Below are 15,021 nucleotides of genomic sequence, written 5' to 3'. Positions count from 1 at the left end.
AGCTAACATGTGCAGGAAAAGAACTAACTATTATTTGGTTGCAGAAGAAAATTATTAAGTGGTTGGGGGAGAGGAAATGGGAATGGGTGATATAGGCAGAATAATATGGTATATCTTGTTTATTTCCATTTCCACCACATTTCTTTATGGGAAGTCTAGCTTTCTTTCTCTTTGGCTTATAGCAAAATGCATTTTCCCTTAGACATTCTTTCAAAGTATCATGTGAAATGATAAAATATGTATTCCATCATGGGTAAAGGGATGGGAAAATGGACCTCACCAAACAATAAACATAATTTTCCTAATGTCTTTCTGCTGATCTCAAATGGAGTTTCCATTCATTATTCCATTATTCCCTGAGTGACAGTGGCTGCTCCTATTGGAGTCTGAGAGGTTCTTATCTGCTCCAATAGTGTTAAATGAACTCTCGACCTGTCTGAAAGACTATTCTGGAGGGATTATTTAGGAGCTGATGTAGCAACTGCTGGACACCTGTCACTTTTGGGGATATTGTCTGAAGTTTCCTATTCACACATCTGAGGGGGAAAAAAATCTGTGAAACAGTCCGTGTAGTCACACTTTTTCTTGATTTTAGCGCTTTTATTTATTTTATTTAATTTTTACTCTGGTCCAAGTCCAGTTAAATTTTACTGTGTTAGCAAAGAGAATGTTCTAGCATTATCTAGAGGGACTCGCTGAGGGGAATGATTTCTTAGGAAGTCACAGATTCAGTGCTGGATGTTTGGCCAAAGCAGAATGTATCCCTCTATTTACAGAGGACAGAGAAGCATCTGTAAAAATGCCTAGAATAGTTCTGGGTTTCCCATCTTTCTTCAAATTGGACAGGAAACCAAGCAGAGTATTCTGGGTTTGCTCTTGACTTACCACATCAACCTTTCAAGTAGGAGACATGGAATCTCCTTCCTAAAACAGTACCTGCTCTTTAGCGACCTTTCAGCTTGCTCAAATTTGAGGAGGTATGACATACAGTAAGAAATCAGAAGCTATGGAAGAGTTTGAAAGTTGTATTGTAGAAATATTAACGTGCTAGTATAGTGGAAGATAGATTGGATCAAAGAGAAATCAGGGGCTATGACACAGGAGAAAAGTTATTGCACTTCTAATGCAGGTGTAAGGGCATGAGAACAGATATTAATCTTGCTGTTTAGATGGATGCGTGGCTCTAAATCATGGTAATGAGTAAAGGACATTGCAGTATGAATGTTTATTTTGATGTTCTTAAAAGGCATCCTCCAGCATCTCAAACCCTGCCCCATCATTTAAAAAGAGTGAAGGGATGGGCCTGTGCTAAACTTTAAAAGGGCCAAATGTTCCCCATGAGTGTTGACAGGAAAGGTGGAATTGAATATGACCCTCCAACTTCTCAAAGGAAGATATGCTCTGAATTAATAAGATTGAGAAAGTGTCATCTTGCCATAGTTGTGAATGGGACCAGATGGCCAGTCACACATGCCACTGAAGTATGTGTTGTTGTGTTTTTTTTTTTAAAAAAAACTAGCTTTTGATTATTCCAAGATGAAATATGTTATGGGAGAAGTCCATAGAGATAGTTCAACAATAAAACCAGCAGAGAAAGCATAAGAATTAGAAATTAGAGTTCCCATGGGGATAGGCATAGAGAAGGTATGCAACTCTGCTCTAGTTATCGAGGTAAATGTAATTTGAGAATATAATTTCCTGAAGGTTCAATGCCTTTCATTCTACAGAGGAGAAAACAACAACCCAGAGAAGTCAAGGGACTATTGTTAAGATTACAATCTAATTAATGACAAAGCCACAGCTAAGCCTCATCTCTTGGTGACTTTTTGCATTCTTTCATCTGCATCACGTGTTGTCATACATCACACATACATGCCATGAACATGTGTGAGCTATTAACTTTATTGATTTTTTAAAAATAAACTTTTTACTAAAATATAGCATAGATACATAAAAACAAGGTACACGTTGAAAGCCCTCTAATTGAATTTTTACAAAATGAATCAGGTAAAAATAATGCAGCAAAGAAATAGAACATTTCAGTAACTCATAGTTTTTCTCGTCCTCTTCCCCATTCATGAATATCTACACTGTTCTCCCTAACATAGGTATTTTTAAGTTTTAACAACAGATGAATTTCACTTGCTTATATCTTAGATAAAGTAATCACACAGTATATATTTTTGCCTCTTTTTGACCAAAATTATATTAGTAAGATTTGTTCCTGAAATAGATAACTTTGTTCATTATTTTTATTGTTGCTTAGTATTTTCATTGTATGGATACTTATAACATAAATTTATACACTATATTTATTCTTGCTCTTATTGATGATTACTTAGCTTGTTTCTAATTTGGACCTATTAAAAGCAATACTGATTTGAAATATTTTTATACATGTCTTTTATACATATACTAGAGACCTGATGCACGGAATTTGTGCAGGTGGATTGGCCCTCGCAGCCCAGGCTTCATCAGGAAGGTCGTTCAGCTGTCCAATCTAATTAGCATATTACACTTTTATTATTACAGATATGCTTCTCTATTGGTTATCACCTAAAAATATAATTTCTACATTGTAATATATGAATATATCTAACTTTAGTAAAATCTACCAGTTTCCTGGCAGATACTTGCGTATATGAATGTCAGCACTGGAGATCTGTGGGGCAAAGGCTATAGCGATCCTGAGAAAGAAGAACAAAGTAGATGGGATCTCAATACCAGATATCAAGCTGTATTACAAAGCCACTGTTCTCAAAACTTCCTGGTACTGGCACAAGAACAGACATATAGATCAATGGAATAGAATAGAGAACCCAGAAATCGCCCCGAACCAATATTCTCAATTAATATTTGACAAAAGAGGCAAGAACATACAATGGAGTCAAGACAGTCTCTTCAATAAATGGTGTTGGGAAAATTGGATAGTCTTCTAATAAATATCATTAGAACAATTAGATATATGTATTTTAAAGTGAATACATATATCAAGAAGTGAATCTTTTTTTAAAAATATATTTTATTGATTTTTTTACACAGAGGAAGGGAGAGAGATAGAGAGTTAGAAACATCGATGAGAGAGAAACATCGATCAGCTGCCTCCTGCACATCTTCTACTGGGGATGTGCCCGCAACCCAGGTACATGCCCTTGACCGGAATCGAACCTGGGACCTTTCAGTCCGCAGGCCGACGCTCTATCCACTGAGCCAAACCGGTTTCGGCAAGAAGTGAATCTTGATCTCTCCCTCACAATATATACAAAATCAGTGTCAGGTGGATGATTGCAGTTTAAATATTTGAAGTTTAAAAACTAAAGCTTCGATAAGTTATAGTAGAGAATATTGCCATGTAGTGTTATGACTTTTAGGCAGGTATAGAACATAAAGTATTTCAATCTTATTTGATGATCTAAATGTATGTAAGTGACTGAACATACAAATGGGTAATGCCCAGGCCATATATAAAGGTAGTACTTTGACCCATGGCCTGCAGCAACCTGCCTATGAGAGCAACCCCTTAGCTACAATAACCAGCCCAGGAAACCAGGCTGCTATAAATCATACTTGCAGGAAGCCAGATTTCTATCTTTAGCAACAATTCAGGAAACTAAACAGTAATTTCTATAACAGTTCAGCCTGAATGGCCAGAGCCTGACAAATAATTGGCAGTTTCCCTATTTTTTGTTCCCACTTCTAACTTAGGACCATCCAGAGAAAGCCAATTTTGCACCCTTACCCAGTCAGAAAAGATGGCTTCTAGTTGGCCTACCTAGAACTTTCCCATGCCAACAGCTTCTAATCACCGCCTACCTGAAACATTCCCCCTTTCCCACTATTAAGCTTCCCCAGTTATTTGTTGGTCTTTGAGTCTCTGCCAAAACGTAAGTAATGGTAGCTGCCTCCCTTGCTATAGCAAGCTCTGAATAAATAGACTTCCTTTTCTCATTTGGTTGTTCTTCATTTATTTCTACTTATGTGATGCTCATACATTTTTGCTCTCTCAGAACATAATAAACACTATATACTTTAAAATTGCTCTAGTGTCTTTTTCCTATAATAAGGAACCATGTGGAAACATGGCAAGAATTTATAGGGTAGTTCCTTTATTTTTAGAGAACAGATGACTATATTTAAAATCTGGTTGGATTGTGATTTAATATAATATCTCTTTTCAGTTCTTTCATTATTATTATTTTGATTACCTAGTCACTCGTTGCAGTTTTAATTATACTCTCTCATCTTTTCCAAAGGTCAGGAATCAAGAGAAGAAAAAAATGAAAGTATTTAATTGTCTGCTCACAAAGGATCCCCAAATATGTTTTCTCTCATGAACCAGTCATTCCCAGTTGTTCTTTCTTCACGGACCTTGTTTGAAAAGTTGCTTGATAGATGAGGAAACCCCTGTGCAGAGTGCTGGAATATGCAAGCTGTACGTGCTTAGAGATGGAAAATTACAGGGTAAACTGCTGTGATGTGCAATCTGCAAGCAGCAGCAGACTAGAATGCCATTAGGCTTAATTGTTCCCGTGGTGGATGGCTCTCTGGGGTTGCTATTTTGGAATCACCCTTCTCCGGGAGTAATGATCATGAGCTCCCTTCACAGCTAGTCTGCTGACGTGTACGTCATAGACTTGATCAAATAAAATGCTCTGAATGCCAGCTAGGTTGAGGACTCCAGGCTGCTGCTACTGAATTACACATGCTTTGTGAATTTTTCTTTTTCTTTCACAGAATGTACTTAAGAGAAGATGAATCTTCTTTGAACTAGAATTGTGTATCAGAGGAAGGTCTACCGTTGTGCTTACACTATGTACTTTGATAGAGTTTGCCCTTGATAATGTGATGTGAGCTCTGGTCCCCAGATTTCATGTAAAAAATAAAATAGATATTAAGACTTTTCCTTCAAATTGACAAACTTTAAGTCCTGACTGTGGTCTTTTACTATGTTAGACCATGAAGGGATTGAAAAGGGTTTATGTTTTGTTTGAAGAAAAAAGACACATGCAAATGCAACCAACAGAGAGGACTGGATATTTTGTCTTTGTGCACCCCTCTCTTTTTCCGTTGTAACTATTCAGAATACCTGCAGATGTCCTCCACAACGAAGCACCTTCCTCTATTGAGGTCTTTACTCCATGGTTCTTGCAGTTGAGTAATTCACCAAAGACCACAAAGTTCCTACGTGGGCAACTCCCTGTGCTCCAGAGTTTTCTATCCTCCTAAGTAAAAACTTAAATCTTTTTTTCACTCCCCTGGGACATACGCTTGTGGTTCCAAACCAATTGACACTAGAGTTTTTAGGGATCATCTGGATTTTACTCATTCTACATGAATTAATATTTCTTTTTAGAAAATATATGTATTTTTATTGATTTCAGAGAGAAAGGGAGAGGTAGAGAGAGATAGAAACATCAGTGATGAGAGAGAATTATTGATCGGCTGCTTCTTGCACGCCCCCTACTGGGGATCATGTGCCCCTGACCGGAATCAAACCAGGGACCCTTCATTCCGCAAACCATATTCTATCCACTGAGCAAACCAGCTAGTGCATGAATTAATATTTCAATAGTGGGCTCTTGAGAAAGGCATGGTGCCTCATGATGGGAATTTAAACACCTATAAGAGGCCAGAAATGGATATATAAGAGGCTGTTGGCCTCCCCTCAAATGACAAAATTATGTGCTATCTAACTTACCTGTGCAGTCTAACCCCAATTTTGTCCTTATAGAGAATAAAATGTGATCCCAGAAAGCCTGAGGGTTTGGCACTCAAAACCAACAATGCTAAGCAACACATAGAATGACCAGAGTAATGATTTGATATGCCCTTATTCTCTTTGATATATTATTTCCTTCCATACCATCTCTAGGCACTTCTTCAAACATGGCAAGTCCTTCCAGAAGGACCTCCCTGACCATCCTCATCCAGACACAGTTGAGTGAACATTTGCTCACCCATCCCTAGCAGAGTTTATAACAGAGAGTCTGTAGTCTTGCTTGTAGAGTTAGGGTTCATTTTCAGTGTTATCATGTATAGGCCCCTTTCTTGATGTGTCTACAGTTGTATTGTGCTTGACTCGGGGACCAAGAGTAGCTTCTGGAACAGTCTAGAATCCTCCTGCTCTGTTCTAGCCTTATTCTGCTCTTGGCCCTTCCTATTATGTACCAGATCTGTGGGATTCACAAGCTACCTACCTTCCGATCACAGAACTGAGAGCTAATCACACTTTGGCTAGGAGATGACTTAATCTTTCTCAGCATTGTGTTGTTGTTAATTTTCAAAATGGGGCTAATAATATACATCTTTTAGGGTCCTTGTGAAGAATTAAAATATTAGTTGTATGGCACTCAAAACCAACACTGCTAAGCAACACATAGAATGACCAGGGTAATGATTTGATATGCCCTTATTCTCTTTGATATATTATTTCCTTCCATACCATCTCTAGGCACTTCTTCAAACATGGCAAGTCCTTCCAGAAGGACCTCCCTGACCAACCTCATCCAGACACAGTTGAGTGAACATTTGCTCACCCATCCCTAGCAGAGTTTATAACAGAGAGTCTGTAGTCTTGCTTGTAGAGTTAGGATTCATTTTCAGTGTTATCATGTATAGGCCCCTTTCTTGATGCATCTACAGTTGTATTGTGCTTGACTGGGGGACCAAGAGTAGCTTCTGGACAGTCTAAAATCCTCCTGCTCTGTTCTAGTCTTATTCTGCTCTTGGCCCTTCCTACTATGTACCAGATCTGTGGGATTCACAAGCCACCTACCTTCCGATCACAGAACTGAGAGCTAAACACACTTTGGCTAGGAGATCACTTAAGCTTTCTTAGCATTGTGTTGTTGTTAATTTTCAAAATGGGGCTAATAATAGACACCTTTTAGGGTCCTTGTGAAGAATTAAAATATTAGTTGTATAAAGTGCACAGTTTAGTACATATATTCACAAAGTGTAATAAATGGTGGTCCTTGTGGCTTTTTTTTTTTTACCTTGCTGATATCTTTGATTCTGAAGGCAGATACAATTAATAAAGTACCCTTTTTCCTTTAGATTAAATTAAAAGTTCTCAAGGTTAAAAAAAACATACTAGCAAATTCTAAAACCAGGACAAAGAACTACTCTGATTTTTCTGAGTCATTATTGAAAGATCTGGGATATTTCATATGCCATGATTGAATTTGTGGGTGGTACCCAAAAGGTCAAAAATGACTGACTATATGTTTGATTTTGAAAGGTGTAGAGAATGAACCACTTGTTCTGAGATCTTTCCTCCACCCACTATAAACCAGCTAAAGTTAGGGGTGGCTAAATAATGTGTGGAGAATGAGTTATTGGCTTCAAAGATGTAAAATTCATGAAGTTTTTCTTTGGTATCCTGGCCTCCCCTCTTTGTCATGTCCAGTGGCCTCATTTTCTCTCCTCTCCCTCCTGAAAAATTCATTAGAAATTGATAATAGTTATTCAAACACCAGACATTATAAATCACTAGTTTCCTTCCCTTGAGGATATTTGCATTTTGAACTTTAGATGTAGGCGTAGAAAAAAGATTGGACCCTGATTGAAGGGATTTAAGCCTTTTTCAAGCAGGACCAGGACTTGTTTCAAGTGAAAAGGGAAGAAGGCCTTTCCTAAACCCCCAAAAATCTATCAGTCATGTTCAGATTTGATATTTTATGAATCTGTCCAATTGAAAAGATGAGCAATTTTGAATGCAAACATGGTGTTGTAAGAGCTATGCATGCCCCTAAAAAGACCAAGAGAATGAATCCCAGGGCATGTACTATTACATACAGCAAATCCACATATGGAACAGTTCAAATGTTTTATGTAGTTTTCATAATTGTAAAATTAGGATAAAATCATTAAATATAAAAAAAATATGACACCAAATGTGAATATGCTTTAAAAGCCTGTCATGCCATGGAACTGAAGCAATGAAGTGGTGATGGATCAGAAACCAATGTAGATAAGACCTCAGGAAGTAATTGGCTTTCAAGAGACTAGGCTGAAATTGAGTGACAAGTTGCTATTATAACTAGATGTACGTGTGAGGTCAAAGGAGATTCTAAGACAGGAGAAGAAAAGAAGGAATACTTGAATGATCCATAGCACCTCATTTCCATCAGTGATTACAAAAAATCCCATTTTACACCACATTCTAATCCTAACTCCACTTCTAAACCTTAAACAACCTCTGTACTTTATCCTAAATTCTCATAAGGTTAGATTTTAAACTTCTTCAATGCAGGCCTGTCTTCTTATTCTATCTGTTACCCTGGGCTAAATCGAGATTGGACACACAGTTAGAGTGTAATAAATATTTTATTGATGTATAATCACTATAGACATTGCGATTGCTAAATTGGGAAATGTCAGTCTGAAGAAAATGCATGGTATTAGATTTTAGACATAGGAATTTAAGATATATATCTATCATATCTATATCTATATCTATATCTATATCTATATCTATATCTATATCTATATATATCTATATCTATAGCTTATGGAACCATTCCATGGTTCGACCGTTTGACCGTTTGGTAGCTATGACGTGCACTGATCACCAGGGGCCAGATGCTCAATGCACAGGCATGGAAACAGGTAACAGATTGATGAATCTCAGAGGGAAGGGGAGAGGGGCAGGGTGGGAAGAGATTAACCAAAAATCTTATATGCATACTAGAAGCCCAGTGCACAGATTCCTGCACCTGTGGAGTCCCTTGGCCTGGCCTGTGGGGATCAGGTTGAAACTGGATCTCTGACATCCCCTGAGGGGTCCTGGATTACTAGAGGGTGCAGGCTAGGCCAAGGGACCCCACGGGTACACGAATGCTTGCACCAGGCCTCTAGTAGAAATTATAAAAGAAAAATTCCAATTTCCCATAACTTGGGTGAACTTTACCAGGGAATTTTAGAACATTCTTCTGTTATTATTTTTAGCATAAGTTTCCAGGCCAGGTATAAATATGTACTGTGCAGAATAGAAAACTGCAGTTGTATTATGTAATAAAACACTTCTATATTCCTATAATTTTATTTTTACTACCTTTTTATTTTTGTTTTATCTATTCATAACATTTATATTAATAAACTGTAAAAAGATCACCTTCACTTATGAAGTGATTGTTATAAGCAATTATATATATAGTTCAACTTTCATATTAGTTATGTATTCTGACACAGCCTGGGAAGCAAGGCAAGAAAGATACATTTATTTCTATTTAGTGACAGGTCTGGGATTAGAGTTCAGTTTCTCTACTTTCCAGTGCAAGGATCTTGCACTATAATAAGCTCAATCAATGCACTTGTGACATTTACATCTCAAGTGTTTAGCTCATGCAGTCTTGCCAGTTTTTGTATCTGCCTTCCTTTTCTTGCTTCCTTTGACACGTTTGAAATGAAAATAAGCACTCTCACCTAAATAGAAATAACTATTTAACACACCCATTAAACATTTATTTGGTAGATGGCTTAGAGATAGTGAGGGTTTGAGGAACACCGCCATCTGAGGTGCCCACTCAAATTGCCTGAAACCTTTTTCCCTGGGCAGGCTGGCACTTAAAGTCTTGATTCCATGTTCAATCTCAGGGTATTCTGGGAACCATACTGCCCTTGAAGAATCTTAGAAGCTCCACTGCTCTTACAATAACCTTGTTCAGTTGACAGGTGGGGACCAGGAAGGCAGAACTGTTCTCTTTCTCTTTGCCCCTGGAGTCACCCAGTGCTATTTGTTGTATATAACTGCCTACATACAAAGCTGATTGGATACAGAGAAAAATCATCTAGGAAAAAGTACTGAATTGATTATCAGGGAAACTAATAATTACAAACTCTGGCAAATTTTAATTTTCAGAGACTGTGTCAAGAATTGCATTTATGTTTTAAAAGAATATGCAATTAGCTGCAGTTATAATATGATAACTATTATTTCAGTAATAGTTAGACTGCATCTTAGTTGTCTTTTGTCAAATTGTAGATAATGACCTGTCCTCATGAAAATAGAAGAAAATAAGCCTTTGAAAATAAACAGAAAGGAGCATGGTCTAATTGAGCTGCCAAGTTTGCCCCCAATTCTGTACTCAAAATGGCATATTCTTAGTGGATTGGTATTTTCAAAAATTATTTCTAAATTATGGGAAGAGGTAATTAGGTGTCAGCTGGAGATATTTCAGAGTTTTCCATGACAATTTTAACCTAGATCTTACACCCAACTTCCAAATAATTGTAGAGTTAATCTTTCCCAGGGAAGATTAAGTCTCCAAGAAAGGAATAACCTGAAGATTACAGCACATGGTTTCAATGAAGGAATCTGGACCTTTAAGAAGGTGGGCATTTTACAATCAGATCCACCATCAGATAACTATTCATTTTTTGACACAAATTATCTAACTTCTCCATGTCAGTTTTCTCCCCTATTCAATGGGAAAATAATGCCTGTACCTTTTGCAGGAATTCTAAGGTGTTGAGTGTACGTTTTTAATGAAATAAATAATTGGAAAACATAATTATATTTAGAAATGCAGGGCTTGCATTATTGTGTGCTATATATTATCATAATCTACTCACCATTGTGGACCTGGTTGACATGAAATATGATATATTTTTTTAAGTTTCTATTTTCAAAATTGGCTTACAGCTTGGATATATTTGAGTAAAGCAGCTCTTCCTTATGTCCCCAGTCAGATGGCTCTTGAGCATATAGGGAAGAGTGTGAACAGAGAGGGTGGGGAACATATTAAAAATTCAAACTCCCTAGAGATATTTTGGCTTTAAGTATATTCTCTAAAAAGAAAAAAAGAAAAAGGAAAGAAAAGAAAAAGACCAGAGTCTCTTTCCTTGTCTATTAAGATATTTTCTATGGCCAGATTTACTATTTTATTTTTAAATTTTTTTTACTTTCATTAAGTGCTGCTAAAAAATAAATTTTATTAATGACTCCTGAGCTCTGATTGAGTATATAAACTGTCTGAAGAAGGCATCTGCCTTTAAAGAGAAGACCCTCACCCTAAATGCTTTCTTTTATTGATTGTTGCTCTGTTTCAGATTCTGCTTTTCATTTATGTCATCCATCAGTGTATATGGGATCACAGAAATGATCATTCAGGGAACGGGCCCTGTTTGGGTATCAGTAGCTCAAAGAAGCCAACCAACAAGTAACATTTGGTTTCTGAGATCAGGGTGCCATCTTCCTGGCACTGACGAAGACAATGAAATATTCATGAGTTTCTTAAAGGCTTTTGGAAAGAATGTGTGCTGGGATGGAACATTAGTGAGCCAGTCTTTTCTGGTTTCATGCCAGGCAGGCGCTGTTAAATAATTAAGGTGTGACAAGCCAGAGTTTGCACAGGAGGATGTGGAGAGAAGCAGTCCTTCAGCATTGGAAATGTTCCCCTGCCATATTAAAATGAAGACCAATCTGGTCCAAGTTCTCTTATATTTCTTTGAATTTTCTCTTTAAAGCCTCATAGCACCCAATGCATTGAATTGTATTTGATAAAAAGCTGCTGAAGGAACACTGAACTGCTTTAAACATGTTTGGGAATCATTCAGTTAGTCTTTACTGAGTGTGAACAGCACTCTGTTAGTCACTGGGGAGGAAAAAAAGGACTATTGTACCTTAAGATTTTTGCCTTCTAGTACCCCCAGATGAAGTAAACATTATGGGAAAATTACTCTGTAATTAATTGTTAAATTGTGTAGGGATTTATTTATTTATTTATTTATTTATTTTAATTGGATTTATTGGGATGACATACTCACCAACACTTGTTTGTTGATTGAGGGTAACCATTCTGACAGGCATGAAGTGATATCTCATTGTGATTTTTTAAAATATATTTTATTGATTTTTTACAGAGAGGAAGGTAGAGGGATAGAGAGCTAGAAAGATCAATGAGAGAGAAACATCAATCAGCTGCCTCCTGCACACCTCCCACTGGGGATGTGCCCACAACCAAGGTACATGCCCTTGACTGGAATCGAACCCGGGACCCTTCAGTCCACAGGCCAACAACTCTATCCACTGAGCCAAACCAGTCAGGGCCTCATTGTGATTTTAATTTGCAATTCTCTGATGATTAGTGAGACTGAGCATCTTTTCATATGTCTGTCTGTTGGCCATTTGTATGTCCTCTTGGATAAGTGTCTAGTCAAGTCCCTCTATCCACTGAGCCAAACCAGTCAGGGCCTCATTGTGATTTTAATTTGCAATTCTCTGATGATTAGTGACACTGAGCATCTTTTCATATGTCTGTCTGTTGGCCATCTGTATGTCCTCTTGGATAAGTGTCTAGTCAAGTCTTTTGTCCATTTTTTAATTGAATTGTTTGTTTTCTTAGCATTGAGTTATATAAGTTCTTTATAAAATTTTGGAGATTAACCCCTTAAGACATATCACGTTGGCATGTTCTCCCAATCAGTGGGTTGTTTTCATTTTGTTGATGGTTGGTTTCCTTTGCTGTACAAAAGGTTTTTGTTTGATATAGTCCTATTTGTTTATTTTTTTCTTTTGTTTCCCTTGCCCAAGGAGCTCTATCAGAAAAGATATTGCTGTGCAAAATGAGATTTTATTGCCTATGTTTTACCCTAGGATTTTTATAGTTTTGCAACTTACATTTAAGTCTTTGATCCCTTTTTTTATTCTTGTGTATAGTGTAAGGAGGTGGTATAGTTTAATTTTTTGCATGTAGCTGTCCAATTTTCCCAATACTATTTATTGAATAGACTGTCTTCACTCTATTGTATGTTCTTGCCTCCTTTGTCAAATATTAATTGACCATAAAGGCATGGGTTTATTTCTGGGCTCTCTATTCTGTTTGGTTTATCTATATGACTGTTTTATGCTGGTACTATACTGTTTTGATTACCATGTCCTTATACTAAAGTTTGATATCAGGTAGGGTTATACTCCAACTTTGTTCTTCTTTCTCATGATTGCTATAGCTTTTCAGGGTCCAGTGTGGTTTCATATAAGTTTTTGGAATAGTTGTTCTAAAATTGTGTAGATATTAAATGCTTAAGGGAGAGATACACTGAGCATGTTGAGTCAAGGAAGTTTTGATTGATGATGGGGGACTTATCTTGGACCCTTGGAGAACGTATTAGACTTGCAAGACAAGATGAAAAAATAAGGGTTCATCTTAAGAAAAATAAGAAAATGAACAAAAATACAGAGAAAGGAATGCACAAAACAAAAAGAGTGCAAGTAGTATATGATGCCAGATCCTCAACAGACATAGAAAATAGCATCCCTAGCCCTAGCCGGTTTGGCTAAGTGGGTAGAGCATCAGCCTGCAGACTGATAGGTCCTGGGTTCAATTCCAGTCAAGGGCACAAGCCTGGGTTGCAGGTTCAGTTCCCAGTGTGGGCAGGGGGCATGCAGGAGGCAGCCGATCAATGATTCTCTCATCATTGATGTTTCTATCTCTCTCTCCATCTCCCTTCCTCTCTGAAATAATTTTTTAAAAAAATAACATCCCTATTTTTCACAGAAAAATATATAAATAAAGTGAGTCTAAGTTCTAAAGGAAACATTGAGTTATTTGAGCAAAGTGTTGGCTCACTAGAGTGTTCAGACTCTGATAGGTAAGGTGTCTCCATAGGAGAGACTGACTCAGTCGCTCAGCAAGGAGAAAAATTGAACCCTGAGGAGTTTTTATGTGTGTGGATCTTTCATAGCAGATCATGAAAGCAGACATTTTTACAGCTTTACATTAAATATGCAAAATCTCCTGGCTCTTTCATAAGAGAAAATATTCATGCTGTTTCCCTTGGCCACCTGTACACTATCCTCAGAGTTGTCAGTCATGGCTTTCTCTGCAAGTCTGGGCTTTGTAGATCTTTAATAGTTATATTTGCTTTGCTTTCACTTAAATAGTTAAGCATTCATTCTGCACAGGTTTTAAAAACCCATCTCTCTCCCTCTCTTTGGCTTACAATATAGTTTAGAGAAATATATGAATAAAAGTTTTATAAAATGTCACCCATCATTTATCAGTCAAAGAAATTATAGCTAGCCCCATCTGGGTAGTTCAGTTGGTTGAAGTGTCATTCTGATGAGCCAAGGTTGGAGGTTCGATCCCTATTCAGGGCACATACAAGAATCAACCAGTACATGCATGAATGAGTGGAACAACAGGCTGATGTTTCTGTCCTCTCTCTTTCTCCCTTCCTAGCTCTCTCTAAATTAAATTTAAAATGAAAATAAATTACAGCTAGTATTTCGGTGAATTTTCTTTTAGCTATTTTACCTTCTATGGCATGCAGCGATTATTTATTTATTTACTGATTTAGTACAATTGTAATCCTACCAAAAATAATTGGTATCCTAACTTTTCCCCTTTGTGTTACCTTAAAAAATGTTTATTTAATCTCTACATAACATACTATAATTTATTAAAATAGTTCTTATTCTTAAATATTTAAATGTTTATAAAATTTCATTATTGCAGTTAAGACTTTGATAAGTATCACTGAACATCAATCCATATTTCAATGCTTATTTTACTGGGGTAAATTGCCAGATGTGAAGTGTTTGGATCAAAGTGTATCAACATTTTTGGTGCTTTGGGCACATATTGTCAAACTATTCTCCTAAAAATATCAATTTGTCATCTGTTCAATGTATGAGAAGGTGCTGCTATTTCATACAAGATTCCTTGTCAAGTGGATTTTATCTTTTAAATAGATATTTGCCAACTTTATAGATAAAATAAAGTTGAACATTTTTCTTTTATTTAATGGATATTTGTGTACTTGTGTTTGTATGTGTATATGTTTGTGTGTAACTGAGTTGTTTCATCATGATCTTTGCCCACTCTTCTATTTCTGTGAGTAGATTTTAGTAACTATTAACAAAAATTTCTGTTTTAAGGTCCCCATAAAACTTCTAATAATGATATATTTGATCCGGAGATTAATTAAAATTAGAGCATCATTCCCCATGGGTATAATTTCATTGTTTTATTACTTTTTCCCCCTATTTTTTTCATTCCTCCATGAAGTAGAGTCATT

Source organism: Myotis brandtii, unplaced genomic scaffold (assembly GCF_000412655.1).
Source record: "Myotis brandtii unplaced genomic scaffold, ASM41265v1 scaffold590, whole genome shotgun sequence".
In the NCBI taxonomy this organism is placed as follows: Eukaryota; Metazoa; Chordata; class Mammalia; order Chiroptera; family Vespertilionidae; genus Myotis; species Myotis brandtii.
The sequence above is the reverse complement of the archived record's forward strand: the minus strand, read 5'-3'. Positions refer to the sequence as shown.